The sequence below is a fragment of the Equus przewalskii genome, chromosome 3 (assembly GCF_037783145.1).
Source record: "Equus przewalskii isolate Varuska chromosome 3, EquPr2, whole genome shotgun sequence".
Taxonomy (NCBI): domain Eukaryota; kingdom Metazoa; phylum Chordata; class Mammalia; order Perissodactyla; family Equidae; genus Equus; species Equus przewalskii.
The window spans coordinates 52,294,092-52,309,890 of NC_091833.1; the positions used below are offsets into that span (position 1 = coordinate 52,294,092).

The following is a 15,799-nucleotide window of genomic DNA, read 5'->3' on the forward strand; positions in this document are numbered from 1 at the left end:
AAAATCATAATGATAAGATTCCAGAAACCTCATATTTCACTGAAAATTCTCCTTTTAAAATGCATGCTGTTCTCAGTGTTTGTTAACTGATTTTCTCACTCATTCTGTATTCATGTTATCCAATCTCTTTTTCCTACAAATATACAGTTTTATAAAGAAATACTGAGTCGTCAAAAATTTTATGGTAATTTTGTCTAGTAATAGACTGGAGAAATGCAAAATCTAAATAAACACCAAAAGGCCAAAGAGCGCGGGTGGGCACAGGCACACACACGCACACACAGACACACTATACACACCCTCCCAACATACAAGTGCTTTGTTTTTAATAATTTATTCCAAAATGTCTTATCCAAAGCTGTCTCAAAGACTTTATTTGGGTTTAAAAGAGTTTTGGACGCTGATGCAGGTTGTTGATTTCAAACAGAATTACTAGTATTGAAAGACGGCAACTGAAACCTGGAACCTAAATGACTACAGGTTATTTTGCCAGTATCAAAGAAAACAGATCAGAATCCCACCTCTCTGCCTCTCAAAGTGCACTATTTTTTATTAAAATATATTTTTAGGATTGTTTTGACATACTCTTTTCAAAGAGCTTTGTAACACATTTTTATAATTTTCGGTTTGAACTTAAAAAAATACTCGTTTTGAAATAGAATCTAAACCTACATTTTAAAACATTTCTCCCCATATTTGGCGCGTTGAAAGGAATGATCTTTGAACACATCTAGTCGTCTTATTCTGAAAGGGTAAGGTGCTTTTTTAATACCCACTGTCCCAAAAAAGCAGAAACGGTTACCGCCGCCCTAAAGTGCCCACATTTAATATTTGTATTTTATCGGCAAGTAGTGCTGAACCTTGTAATAATCGGTGAGTGAATCCTCACCAATGAGTCCAATTTGCCAAAGGAAAATTGGCTAAAAAGAAGCAAACAGCAAGTCCAGCTTGCTTCATCTTTATTAGAGGAAATTCACAAGCTCCTGGAGATTGCAGTGTTAGGAAAAAGAAGTTTGTCGTTAGAACAATGATATTACCACTTCCCCTCTCCAAGCCTGTTTAAGGGAGTCCACTCCTGATTGCTGACTCAGGTTGTCTCCACCGCCAGAACTGAAGCATGCCCCAAATGGTCCACTGGGTTGATGAGGAACAAACAACTGAGGGGCAAACTGATGACCATTTAGCAGTTTTGGTGTTGCCAGGGCGTGCTAATTTGGCCTAAACACTGTTTGTTAGGATTGCAAAGGTATAAACAATGCCCTTTACAAGAAGGGAGGAAACCCCTAAAAGCTGAAGGCGACCGGCTCAAGGTCACTGAGGGAAGGCAACATTTGAGACTGGGCTCTTCAACTCCTCGGTCCAATGATGGAGCGGAGCCAAACACGATACCATCAGGACTTTCAAAGCTGCGTAGTAGAATAGCTGGTGTGGGCAGTCCTTTTGTACTCCAGCTGGAGTAAAATTAACGCAGTATTCCGAGCCTCCATCGCGGTCTGACAGCATCCCGCAAATGGGTGTAGGGTTAAGAAGAGCAGAACCCAGTTGTCCTTTCTCAGCTGAGTCTTTTGAGAAATTGGAACTGAGGTGAGAACCGCGGAAGAGGGGCCGTGGGCTGGGGGAGGGAAACGAGAGCAGCTGAGCGCAGGGCGAGGGGAAGGAAGCCGGCTGTGTGCGTCTGGAAGAGAAGAGGGGAGAGGGACAGGAGTGACAACGGGGGCGAGACTCGAGCGCAGAGAATCCAGCGCCCGCTGCCTGCAAAAGGGGGCAAAACTGGCCAGTCAGAGCGAGGAGTAAGCGGGAAGCAGAGGGAAGGGAAGGAAGTAAGGAAAGAGGAAGGAAAGGCAGGAGGGGAAAGAGGCAGAGCGGCTGCAATTTCTGCGGCCGGCTCAGTAGGAGGAGCAGGAGGGGAAAGAGGAGGATCCAGAGTCAGTCAGTCAGGCAGCCAGCGGGAGGTGGGGAAAGCAGGAGGAGGCGGAGGATTAAAGATGGCCACCAACAGCTGCGGGAGACGGCGACAACCCCTCACTTTCCAGGATGGTCCCTGCGGGTCGGCCCGGCCTTGATGGCGAGGAGAAACCCGAGAAGAGCCGAGGCTGAGGCGGCGGCGGCGGCGGGGACCCAGCGAGGAGGAGGCCGCGGGGGAGCAGGGCCCGGGGCGGGAGAAGGGAAAGGCGGCGGCATCGCGGCCCCGGCCGCCTAGCGCGCTCCCGCCGCGGCGGCCCGCTTCCCGCACCTCGCGGCCGCGGAGTCGAGCCCGGCCCGCCGCCGTGCGCCCCGCCGCGGGCTCCCGGGCCCCGCCGCGCCGCCGCCCCCTGCCCGTCGCCGGCGCGCCCTCGGCGCGGAGCCCGGCCCGCCGCGGTCCCCGCTGCGGCCAGGCGGCCCGGCCGCCCTCCGGTGAGTGCCGCTGCCCCCGCCGGCCCCGCCCCGCCCCGCCCCTCCCGGCGCCGGCCGCTTTGTTCGTGCGGCCCGAGGCGCTGCCCGCTCGCGGCCCTGCGCCCGCCGCCCCTGGGCCAGGCCGCGGCCCAGTGGCCCACCTCCCCCGGGACCGCGCTGCGACCGGGGCTGCCGGCCTGCCTGTGTCCTCCACCGCGGCCTGGAGAGGGCGCCGTCGCGGTCACACCGGGTCGGGGTCGGGGTCCCGGGCGCCTGGTGGTGCGGAGCGATGCCGGGGCATTTCGGGGATGTGGAGGACAGGGCTGGCGGCTGCCTCGAGGAAGCAGCGGGGGCGTAACCCGGCGGCCCGGGAAGCGGGGTCTGGCCCGGCCCCTCCGCCAGACTCCCCGGGTCGCCGCTCCCGGAGCCCCCCGCGCCCCGGCGCAGCCGAGCGAGGCCTCCATCCCTCGGGCGCTGTCTCCAGGGCTGCGGGCCTCTCCTGGCTTCTTCTCCAGCCTTGCTCTCCCCCCCACGCCCTGTGCTGGTAAACCTTCGTTTATGGAAGGAACCAGAGATGCTAGATGCTCCTGGGGTGTGTGTTTGCCCTTTCGTTGCAACCGATGTGGCGGCATCGCCAACATTCATGGTTACGGTGGGATTTAAATAGCAGATGTGACCTTTCCGACCAAAAGCCATTTGGCGGACCTGGCCTGTGTTTGATCCTCAAGTGCAGCGTTTCATTGATTTTTACGATTGCATCCTGAGATCTACAGTATGAGGTCTTCCTTTCACTGAAATAGTCTGATAAAACCGGATTGAAAGGATGTTTACTGTGTATGTGAACCCTTGCCTGTGAACCCTTTCCAGTGCCTTAAAAATGGTTGTTTCCTATGGGAAAATGGTGCTAACGCAGACGGAAAACTAGTTTTTGTTCAGTGATGAGCGTTACTTGGTTAGTGCCAAGTGCTTACTGTAGCCTGAAAACCAAACAAAAAAGAAAAACAAACCTTTTGCTTTGAGATAGCAGCTTATTTCCAGGTTGGAATTATTTGATAGCATGTTTAGAACAATTGTTTTCCACCGTCAATCATATAACAAATAAACAACATAAAAGAGAACCAGAAATATGTTGGGAAAAAAACCCCTAGATGTGGTATTAGTGCATAGGTCTAACGAAAAATAAATCTGCTTCAAAAGAAAAATAAAACTTTATCGTGGGACTCAAACATAGGGATTAGCTTGGTATGTTTTTTATGTTTAAAAATACTTATTGCGTTAGACTGACTGGAGAACGCCTCCTGTGATATTCGAGCATCAATAGTGCATGTTACACTTTGAACCATTCATTCTCAAGATGCTGGAAATACAGGTTTCTGCTTCTAGTTTCTTTTTGAATTGAAATCGATTCATGTAAAAAGTGTCATGTTTCTAGTTTAAAATTTCTGCAAAAAGGAGGTAGGAATTAGAAGACATGATCTAGTCTTACTTGCAAAGTCTGTTAAAGAAAACTAAATGACAGTGTAATATTTTAATATTAGTGGGATTTTCTACTTTGAAGATTCTTAAATTCCACTGCTCAACTTTGCAGGTTTTTTTTAAAGATTTTATTTTTTCCTTTTTCTCCCCAAAGCCCCTCCGGTACATAGCTGTATATTCTTCGTTGTGGGTCCTTCTAGTTGTGGTATGTGGGACGCTGCCTCAGTGTGGCTTGACGAGCAGTGCCATGTCCTCGCCTAGGATTCGAACCAACGAAACACTGGGCCGCCTGCAGCGGAGTGGGCAAACTTAACCACTCGGCCACGGGGCCAGCCCCATCAACTTCGCAGTTTTACGAGTTTACATCAGGCATTCTTAATTTTGTGCATGTGCTTCAGAGGGTCAGTGAATCCTCAGAAATCATGCACCGCATTTGCATTTTTTCTGGGTAAAGAGTCATGGAATCATCACATTCTCAAACAGATCTGGCTCCACAAGATTATGAACCACTGGATATATAAAGAGTAAGTCTGCTATATTTGGAAAGTTAAAATTCTTAGGATTAGATTTGGTAATTTATTATCTTTTACTTCCAGTTAAGTCTGAAAAAATGTTTGTTATTGAGAGTTTAGTGCATAGAAATTGTTCTTAGGCATTTTTATTGAAACCTCAGGAAAATGTTAATCCCATTTTACAGATGGGGAAATAGATATTTAGAGACACTTGTTCAGAGTCACACAGCCACTGGTGGGCCAAGAGTTGAGCTCAGACTGTCTAAAGCCATAGCTGGAACTCCTAACAAGGAAGCCACACTAGGCTTTGAGTCAATGACAGCGTTCGCTTTATGTTGAAAGGAGCCGTTGATGTTTCATTACAATTGAAAAATGGATCTGAGATTGTCATAACAAAATATCATGGGATTTTAGTGCCCCTGACTCAGAGTAGGAAGAGACCTTAGTGATGCTAACCTCCCTTAGTGATCCTTGTCTGAAATCACACCCAAAGCAGGGCCATTTCTGCAGCATCCTTGGCAGGATCATCCAGCCTCTGATTTTCGTACTTCCTGTGATTACAAGTTTACTTCTTTTTTTGACGATTTTAATCTTTTTCTGTTTATGTGGGTTAAAATCTGCCTTACTGATACTTGCACTGATAAGTTCCAGTTCCTCCTTTGTCTGTGTGATGCATTTATCATCCATAGAAGAGTTAAGAGATAAATGACTTCTACTCTGATTTTTTTGTAGTCAGGTTTATTGAAGTATAATTTACATACAGTAAAAGTTTTGACAAATGTATACGGTTGGATAATCATCACCACAATCAAGATGTAAAAGATTTCCATCCTTCCAGAAGGTTCTCTCATACTGCTTTGTAGTCAGTCTGCCTCTTCTACCCCCAGTCCCTGGCAACCATTAATGTCACTAATGTCCCTATACTTCTGTTTTTTCTAGAATATCATATAAGTGAAATCATTCAGTGTGTAGTCTTTTGTGTCTTCTTTCACTTATCATAATGCTTTTTATATTCATTAAGTTATTGTGTGTATCAGTAGGTTGTTTAGTGGTATGCTGGTAAATGTTGTTAACAACCTGCAGTCCAAAGAAAAAAATCCCTCATTTGTAGCATTTGCTAATTAGTGCAGTGTAAATATTCTCATCGTGGCCCATTTTAAGCTACCTAAACCAGCTTGCAAAATTCCTGAAAATTGAACAGTGGGTCTCACAAGCTGGTACCAGCCAGCTCTCGCCCACCACTGAGTTTGTTCCTTTGTGTTGTTGAGTAGCATTGCGTTATAGTGAGGTCCCACTATTTGTTGATCTGTTCATGAATGGACATTTGAGTTGTTCCCAGTTTTGGTCAATTGTAAATGAAGCTGCTATAAAAATTATGTACAGTTAAATACAGGGACAAATGTTATCAGTTTTCTTGACTTCTGCCTAGGTATGGGATTACTGGGTCCTATTATAAGTATATATTTGTCAGTACGACTAACTTTGTATTCAACTGCCGAGCTGTTTTACAAAATGACTGTACCATTTTGCATCCCTACCTGCAGCAATGTAAGAATTTCAGTTGCTCTGCATCCTTGTCAGCACTTAATGTTGTCAGTTATTAAATTTTTAGCCATTTGTTATACATGTAGTGGTCTCCTTTAGTGTTTCTGACTTCTTAAATCTTATTTTCAGTAGTATTTGAACCAACATGAAACGTTTATGATAGTCATTGCTAAATAGTTTTTTTTTGGCTTGGTCATCAGTCGTGATCTCACCATGAAGACAGTAGAACTTGGAGGATGTCTCTTGAGTTTCTTGTTGTGCTGATGCCTTTCATGTTATTAGAATTGCTTTTTTGTAAAAGTTAGCATCATTAGGGAATTCTAATGCTTAGATGTTAACGTTTTGTAAAAATTTGGCTTTTTTAAAAAAAGCTAGGTAAAGCTTTGTTTTTTTAAGAAAAATTTAGAATTTAAAAAAAATTCTCAAAAAAGTTTAAAGCATTTTGTCAGCTTTTACTTGGACTTAAAGAAAAAACAATAGACTGAAATAATTCAATCATGTAGCTTTCAAATTCATCTCAGATCTTGTAAGAAGCATTAATACATAAACGATTATAACATTGCTTTTCAATATTTAGAAAACTAATTTTCATGTAATATCATAACTTATATTCCTGATTGGTTTTTATTTAATTGTTACCATCAGGTTCGCCATGTTTTATTTGTCATATACTAATGTGTAATAAGTATTAATGACATTCAGAACCCTGATTTTTATTCTGAGATACATAATGGTCTTTTGTTTTTCATATGCAGCAACAGCATATTTGAAGGCCAATCATTTAAATACAATTTAAAAATAGTACATTTGTGATATTTTACTGTCAAGCATACATCTTTAACTCTCTCTCCCTCTTTTTTGTTTTTGGCGAGGAAGATTGGCCCTGAGCCTAACATCTGTGCCAATCTTCATCTGTTTTATGTGGGATGCTGCCACAGTGTGGCCTGGTGAGCGGTGCTCTGTCCGAGCCGGGGATCCGAACCTGTGAACCCCTGGCCTGTGAAGCAGAGTATGCAAACCTAACCACTACGCCACCAGGCCAGCCCTCTTCTTTTTTTTTTTTCTTACCAGCCCAAACTTTACTATTTAGCTCTGGAGTCATATATCCAACTGCTAGTTTAGACATATCCACTGAGATGTTCCAAACCTTAACTCGTAATCTTTCCCCCCAAATGTCTTCCCTCCTCCTTTCTTCTCAGTTTGAGTAAATACATTAGCATTTACCCCATCACTTGATGCAACCTGGCAGTCGTCTTCCATTCCTCAGCCTCCCTCCATTTCCACATCCAACTAAGCATCGGGTCCGTTGCCTTTATCTTCTAAGTGTCTCTCTTGCTCAGCCCTCTCCTCCTCGGAGGACTTTATTCGGGTCTGTATTCTCTGCTGAACTCTAACAGTGGTCTTCTAAGTGCTCTCCTCAACCCTAGTCTCACCTCTTCTCATCACTTCCCCTCGCACCCTTTCCAAAATGAATTCTCTTTGCTTTTCTTTTCTTTCTTTCAAGGAAGATTGTCTCTGAGCTAACATCTGTTGCCAGTCTTCCTCTATTTTGTGTGTGGGTCGCTGCCACAGCGTGGTTGCTGATGAGTGGTGTAGGTCCATGCCTGGGAACTGAACCTGGGCCACTGAAGCTGAGCGTGCCGAACTTGGCCATGGGGCTGGCCCCTTCTTTCTTTTTTGATTTTGAAAAACATAAAGTTGTGATCTTCCAGTATGCTTTTTTTTTTCTGCTTAAAATCTTTTAATAGATCCTAAGTCATTACAGAAGGGCCATTAAAGCGTGGGGTCCTAGTCTGTCGAAAGCTCTGTATGACCTGGCTCCAGCTTCTCCAGTCTCATCTCTGACGGCCCTTCATTTGTTCATTCTTTAAGAAGAGATTTGAGTGTCTGCTGTCTGCTCTGCACAGTGTGAGGTGGTGGAGTTACGTCAAGGGGCTTAAATTCTAGCCAGCGGGAACAGATAACAAGTGTATGCTATTGTCACTTGGTAATAAGTGCCATGGAGAAACTTAAGGCTGGGTAAGGGACTTAAGAGTGTCCTGGGGTGCTGCGGTGTGCGTGGGGTTGCCATTTATAGAGGGCTGTCTGAGATGGCCTCTCTGTTAAGGTGACATTTGAGCAGATGCTGGAAACATTTAAGAGAGTGAGAGTTTTAGATCTGAGAGAGGAGCAGGTGCTGAGGCCCTGAAGCAGGAGGGAGCTTGACGTGTTCAGAAAACAGCAGGGAAAGCTGAGGTTAGGTTGGTTGGAGAGGCCAGCAGACCGTGGAGGCCGGACTTAGACTTCTGGGCTCAGTGCACTTGAGCTGAGAGTGCGTCCTGTGCGTGGACAGAGACGTGTTCCTGTCTCCTACCTGAAGTTTCTGAAGTATGCCGCCCTCTCCTGCCCCTGCACTGTCCTTCTACCGGAACAGTGCTTGGTTGTCCCTCCCCTTAGTACCCTTTGTCGTACCCCTACTTAACAGCTGCCTTGTTTGTCTGTCTCCTCCCTAGGCTCAGGTCCTAGATTTTTTTTTAAACGTCTGAATTCCTATTTCATTGAATTAATGTCTGTTGAATTATGGAATTGCTGAAAATGGGATTAGTCATTGAAAACTGGGTAAGGAGATACTCAGCAGTGTTACATAGTAACTGCTAGCTCACGTGGACGTGGATTCTGTCTGTTTTGCTGACCACTGTACGTTTAGGGCCAGGGCAGTGAGCTGTGCATCATAGGTGCTCAGTAAATACTTGGTGAATGATTGCACATCCGGGTGCCAGCCTCTGCTCTTTCTTCTGCTTCCCTTAAACTCACGGGCAAGCTTCCCGCAAATCCTTTAACATATTTCCCTGTGGCCTTATCCTTCCTCTAATCATATACTGGGAAGATGCCAGACACTTCGGGAATTGATTCACTGTAAAAAATGTAATAATGAAGAAATGTAGATAATTTCTCTCCAAGCTAAATAGATAGGGTTCCTTGCCTAATGCTTTGGTTCATTCACACTTCTGTTTTCCTTTCTCTGGTGGGAATTTTTAGAGGTTACTTTAGTACTGGGCCCCTGAATCTTTAATAAACAAGACACTGATAGGTCTAGAATATCACTTCTATAAACAACCCCACCAGGAGCCCTGCACAGTGTGAAAAGTCTAGTACCGGACATAAAGACGTCGGTATTTCTAGGTATGTTTCTTTTGGTTAGACAGGCAGGTACCGTAGGTTGATTTGCCTGACGGTACTGGTGCCCGGCTTGGGGTGTTTGTACTCACCCCTGGGTCTGTAGAAATTTGTCAGGCTCCAACACAGGCCTTTCAACCCCAGAGCATCAGGTTTCATCTTAAGCCTAGAACTGTTACGATAACTCCGGGCCCCTCAGACCTTACATCTCAGGCTTCCAGGTCCTGGCCCCCCAGTACCTGCATGTCTTTGAGCCTGCAGGGGAAGGTCATTGGGAAAGCCTCAGTGTTGGATCTGCAGAAGCTGTAAGACTTGAGGCAAAACATTTAAAGTAATGTCTGTTAGTGATAGGAGTCATTTTTTTCCATTTTTGTTTAACCAAAAAGCATGGCGTGCGATAGACTGTCTTGTGAATAATATATCGTAAATATTGGGTTATTGATCTTCATAGTGTAATCCATTGTGACAAGCTTAGTGATGATATGCCCCGCAGTTTTCTTAGTATATGAATTACTTTGTGTGTTATAGCCCACTTAACATGGGTACTGTTTGTATGTTGACCAAATACACTGTAATTTCACTAAGTGCTGAGTTTTTGTTTTGTTTTAGATTTGGATTTTTTTGTTGCTGTTTTAATGGTTGTGCATGAGTAGGGCCTTGGTTTTGTAAGCCCATCCTCGTAGAATGGTCTTGCTGTTAAATTTGCACATTGGTTTTCTTAGGTCAAGAGAAATTACTAATGACTTAGGTTTCTAAGTTTTCTCCCATAAATATTTTTTGTGTGTGTGTGGGGGGGGGGTGGTAAGGAAGATTCACCCTGAGCTAACATCCATTGCCAATCTTCCTCTTTTTTTTTTTTTTTTGCTTGAGAAAAATTAGCCCTGAGCTACCATCTGTGCCAGTCTTCCTCTATTTCATATGCAGGATGCCTCCACAGCTTGGCTATGAGCAGAGCCGGTCCACATCCAGGATCTGAACCCGCGAACCCCAGGCCGCCAAAGCAGCGTGTGGAAGTTTAACCATTTGGCCGTGGGGCCAGCCCCATAAATTTTTTTTTTTTTAATTTTTGTCACCTGCTTTTATTTGTGTATAGTATATTAGTGTATGACTTGGCACAAACTGAATGTATATAACTAAATGTAGATTTAGTTATTTTAAGTTTCATACATCATTGTTTTGTGATATTCCACAAAAGAGCACCGTGGCAATTAGGTGCTTCAGTACCTGGGCAAGCCTGAGACTTGTGTGTGAGCTGCGACAGCCCTGTCTATCGTTATGCTGACCCCATAGCAGATACTTTTAAGCCTTAAGAAAACTGACTCCCTACTTTGTAGAGAGAACAGACTTAAGTGGTAGTGTAATTATGCATTTTGGTGAGGTTGCAAGCCTAGATGAGTATCTTGAAGTCAACTAGATACATTTGTACCCACAGTGGATTTAAAGTACTGAACTTGTATTTTCAAGTTTAGAAGACTACTGACTGAGGATTTCTTTTAATACACTAATTACAGTTGTTTGATTCTTTTCTGTATGGCCTAATCCCTTTAAAGTATTTCTTATTCCTACTTATAAAATATAAGTGCTTATTTATATTGGCACTTCAGAGGCCCAGAAATTAAGAGATTTGAATTGTTATTGTACCTCTGCTGCTAGAAAGCTGTGTTACTTTGGCTGGGTCACCTGTCCTGTCTGGCCTCTGGTTCTTCATCTCTTGGCAGTCCTGTCCACTCCAGCTCCCTTAGATAATAGTGATAATTGAGTTCTGGCACTAATTCTTTTAGCTTTCCTCAGTTTCTCAAGCCCTTGCTACCTACATTGTGAAAGGGGTCATGTTCCAGGGTGATTTTTGACGTGTCTTCAACACTTGATGAATCTGCTGTATTTTTGAATCCCAGGCCCAGCTTCCTCTTCCTGTATAGTGTTTCTTCCCAGCTTCTTTGCCCTCTGTTCTCCAGCGAGTGTGACTTAAAGGAGGTCAATTAATTTAATATTAGCCTTAGAAAAAATAGGAATCTGATACCTAGCTATTATCTGATATTAAAAAGTCATGCCAAAATTATTTTCTATTACCTGCTTTTTTCTTCCGGGTGCGGGGGAGACAACTAATTTATCTGCACGCAACTTGTAGGTTTGTTGCCTTCAAATAGAGCATCCACACACCTAATTTTTACTTTATAAATTGCCTAACTTAGGAGGTGATTATTATATTTGGGACTCAACACGTTAAAAAGAATCCCACAAGTATCTTCTCAAAATATCTAAATCTCTTAGTACATTTTGAGTGTTTTGAGTTTAGAAAAGCAACTTATTTACTTGTTTTAATTTCTCTCAACATTTATTTAAATGACGTTTCTTTACTGATATATTTTTTAAATTTTGAAGTAATTATAAACTCACAGGAAGTTGTAAAAATAGTAAAGTCCCGTGTATCTTTCAGCCAGTGGTAGCATCTTATATAACTATAGTACAATACTGATTTGTATTTTATTACTAAAAGTATAATGATCTTGCCTATTTTGAAAAAGGTTGACAAATACAAGAATGTCGATATTTTTGTTCTCCTCGGACAGTGAAGAGGGTAGCATGTACAGATTCAGATTCTGTGCCTTGTTTCCCTGGGCAGCACACCAAGGGTATGTTTCCTATAAAAAGGGCGACAGGTAACCAGGCAAATGGCTGATGATTTTCCACTGGTAGTTCATTCACAGGCCTGGATATGGTCATGTAAAATTTCAGTTACATGGCATTCTTCTTAATTCCTCTTTGCTGGACTTCTTTATTTAATCACTACTATATTTGCTTACTGGGGATGTTCATTCTTAACATGTAATGAATCTAAAGAAAAAAACATTGGGCAGTTGGGGATATTTATTAAGTACTGTCTATCATTGTGTGGAATATAGAGGAGATTTTGGAAAAGTAGAAGGGATGTTTATAGTGTATTTGAACAAACAGCTGTAGAACGTTACCACATATTGGATAATGTATTTCAGCAAATTTTCTTCTTTCTCTAAACACATAACACATAGGCACGTAATTGGTCTTCAGTAAGTCCTGAGTGAATAAATGGACTTAGGTAATAATCGTGTTGTCAGAAAATTAAGTCTTAAGAAAATAAATCACTGTCACTCCTAGGAATTGTGACACTGTTCATTATCGAGTGAAAGAGTGATAATACATGTTGTATTATGTTTCTTTCTTCTCTTCCCCCTAGAGGTCCCTCAGTAAATTCAGAGTCAGATCTCCTTGATGAAATGCTGGGTCTCTGACTCGAAAGCCCACTTTCTATCCCCATGGCACGTTTACTCATTGAAACAGTGTCTGGTGATTTAGATGATAAATACCATAGGTAAGCAAACAAGTATGAAATAAAAGTAAACTCTCTGTCAGTTATTTTTAGAAAAACCATTGTGTGTTGATCACCTAATAATTTTATTTAGCTTGGTTTATTTGTGTAATGACTAGTGACTAGATTAGATCAAGTATAAGGAATTAAACTTGCTGTGGGAACCTAGTTCTTGTTTCCCAAAATGATGATACACTGTAAATTGACTTTCAAATGATGCTATAGTGTATACTAATAATTCTATAATTTTTTTCTAAATATTTATCAAATGTTTTATTGTGTCCTGTACTGGGTACAGTGAGAGATACGTGGATGTTTAAGATAAGAGTAGTTCTGCTCTCGATAAGTTGGTAATATGGTGGAGATAAGATAGACGCATAAATAATTGAACAGTGTGCAGTTAGGCTTTCTGCGAGGTACAGAAGTTCTCCAGATACTTAGTGAGTAGAAAGATTACTTTGAGTTGGAATGATTAGGGGAACCCTAAGACGATGTTTGATATGAATATCAGAGAGATTGATAGAATTTCCTTGGTGAAAATTATGACATTTACTTATATCAGAATTATAGAAAATTATGAAATCAAGTGATTTCACTATGAATGAATCAGATGAGGTTTCTTGGGAAAAAAACTAGTCTGAATTTATTATTTAAGTAATGAAGATAGGGACTAGAAATAAAACACTTAGGGAGAAAACCATATTTTTAACATGGAAACATTACTTTTGCTTCTGAAGCATTTTGGAAGTAGGTCCCCATGGAAATGGTACTAAAGATGACTTCCCTAGCATGTGTTCTTTTTAAAGATAATTTGACCTTTTGCATTAATGACAGGTGTGCTTTATGTATTTCATTTTATTTGCTAAGTCCAGAAATAAAGTAGATGAGTTATCTCTTTGCCGTTTTATTATTTTTGAAGTTCTGGTGTTGAAAGTATTTCTGTCATCTCTGAGCAAAGTAGCATTGAAAGAATTATCTTTCATTGTGAGGTTCAGCATTGCTAAGAGGTAGCTATCAATGAGGGCTAAAGGAGAGGCTGGAGGAAGAAGGGAGAAGACCGTGTGGGTCAATGCCTATGCAAGGGGAGAGGGGAGGAAAGAGAGTTTTCTATGAAGGCATTGTTCTGCCTCCCGTCATTCAGTCTAGCAGATGCTGATCCGTACCTAGTCCAACCTGAAACATTTTGAAAGACAGTTTCTGCGTCAAACCTATATAAAGAGCAGAAAATCCTAAGTTTGCTTTAGTTATACAATAAATATTAACAAAAAATGGTGTCATAACATGCGTTTGTGTTCTCCACCTCCTTTTCCACAGAGACCCAGATTTAAATCTGAGTCACCGGAGTAAATAAGTTCAGTGATTCCCAGCTTGAGTTAGGTTGCATAACCACCAGATGGGTTGGCCTAGGTGTTTATACTTTTGGGAGGGTATGGGGAAGCCCGACAAGACATGGCAGCTGCTGCAAAGGCGTTAAGGCCACCATTAGCACTGACGTGCGCTTGTGTGGCTGGGGCAGGGCAGGAGGAAAAGGTGCTGAATAGCCTTTCTGAGATGACAGTACTAGTGACCTCTCTTTGTAGCTTGCAGAAGAGTATTGTATCATTCTTAGAAAGCTTATGCTTTTTTCTCTTTATGGATTTGTGTGCACTTTGAATTTTCTCAGCCTTATACTTTATCAAAAATGAGCCACTTTTTGGCTGTTGCTTGCCAGTGTTGAAAGATCTTTAAAAAGATGCTCATATTCTAGCCTTTTTTCGTTCTACCCTGCTTGTTGACATCCACTTTAGCACACAGTTTAATAGTTGCTTTGTATACCCTAATGTCATCTGACAAAGCATCATTCCAGTCCAGCGAGGAGCTGTTCAGCAAGCGCTGTTCTAATGGAAGAAGATTGGTTGCATTCCTGTGCCTAATTGTTACTTTGGTGGTGTTACTCGACATCAAGCATGCTTATAGATATTGATCACACCTGTTTGTGCTTTCGTCAGTTTTGTTAAAGCTTAGAAATACTCTTACATAACATGTTGGCTATGTTGATTTTGGTATTTTGAACATTTTTGTCTCATCCTGCAATGTAGTAGAGGTTAAGTACTAGGTACAGGTTTTGAGTTAGACTTTTGCATTTCATCATCCATTTTTATTGAGATCAATAAAGTCATATTTTTACAAAAAAATTTTTTAAAATGGCAAAGTGACTGCTTTAGTAAAGAATGCTGTGGCTTATTGGAATTATACTTAAAACTAAATTTCATTAATACTTTCCCATCCAATGATCTATTTCTTCATAACTCACTGTAACATCTCTATGAACAGCAATTTCGAAGATAAATTGGTCAATAACTCATTCCCAGATGCCTGAAATGGAGAAGTCCTACCAAAATAAACAAGTAATAAAATCGATTTTTAAAAGATAAATGTTAAATATAGTCTTAAATTGACAAAAGGGTTACAGTAATATAAAATTAGAATAAATAAAAATAATTGCCCAGTGAAAGGGTAAGAGCAAATGAAATTAATGCATGATGTGAGATTTGCATTGTGTTTATTGATCAGTACAGCAGTTGTTTTTGGGAAAAGGAACTTAGAACTCACATCACACTTAGTTTTCTTTGAGTAAGGTCCTCCCTGGCATTTGTCATTCCGCAGTGACTGTATTGCAGTATAAGCTGAGTACATTTGGCACTCCTTTACTAGCCATCTGAAACATTGATTTGTCTTTTTCATTCACCAAGAGTTTATTAGGTGTCTACTTTGCGTGCTGAAAATATTAAGATGATAAGATACTATTTCTCCTTTCAAAGAGCTAGTAGATTAGCGTAGCTTATGAACAGATAATTATTAATTAATTAATTCATTAATGCCACAGTGTTTGGAGCTCCCTCTTATCCACTGCCCTTGTTCTGACTGCAACTGTCTTGGCTTATATGGGGCCCCAGGTAAATACATACAGCTTTTTCCTAGAATCTTGGGCTACTTTCCAGTTTTTCCTTATACCCATCATGAGCCCATTTGTGGATTGATCTTTAGTTGGGAACCAACGTTGAGAAAGCCAGGAGAGGGAGCAAGCTTAGTGAGGGTGTAGTATTAATAACAAAGCTAGATTTTGGAGAAAGTGGTGGGAATCCCATTTTTTGGTCCTAAATGGAATTAGAAATTTAAATTTAATAAAGAAGAATTCAGCATTGATCAAAGGAGATATTAATTTATATCACTAGATATATGTACTGTTTTATTGCTCTGATATACTTTATCTGTTTTGTGTCAGGAAATTACAGCTAGAACTCTTAGGTGTGAAATATTCATTTCTGTATGCTATAATAGAATATATTTACTAAATGTAATATAGTCATGTCTTTTTCTCTTTTAATCTGTTGGTTTAAAAAATTTTGGC

The 15,799-nt window shown here is 41.7% G+C and overlaps 1 protein-coding gene across 16 annotated transcripts in view; it reads left to right on the forward strand.

Annotated features, from left to right (window-relative positions):
* The first annotated feature begins 1,330 nt into the window (after positions 1-1,330).
* Positions 1,331-15,799, forward strand: part of WDFY3 (WD repeat and FYVE domain containing 3) — a 251,531-nt gene continuing 237,062 nt past the window's right edge. For 9 of the 16 annotated variants that reach the window (XM_070612684.1, XM_070612687.1, XM_070612682.1 and 6 more), the window contains exon 1: positions 2,261-2,394. The gene's annotated coding sequence lies outside the window, so the exon portion shown is untranslated. Of the gene's footprint in view, positions 1,585-2,260; positions 2,395-15,799 lie in introns of those variants that run through there. The other 7 variants (XM_070612692.1, XM_070612688.1, XM_070612693.1 and 4 more) reach the window with 7 other exon arrangements.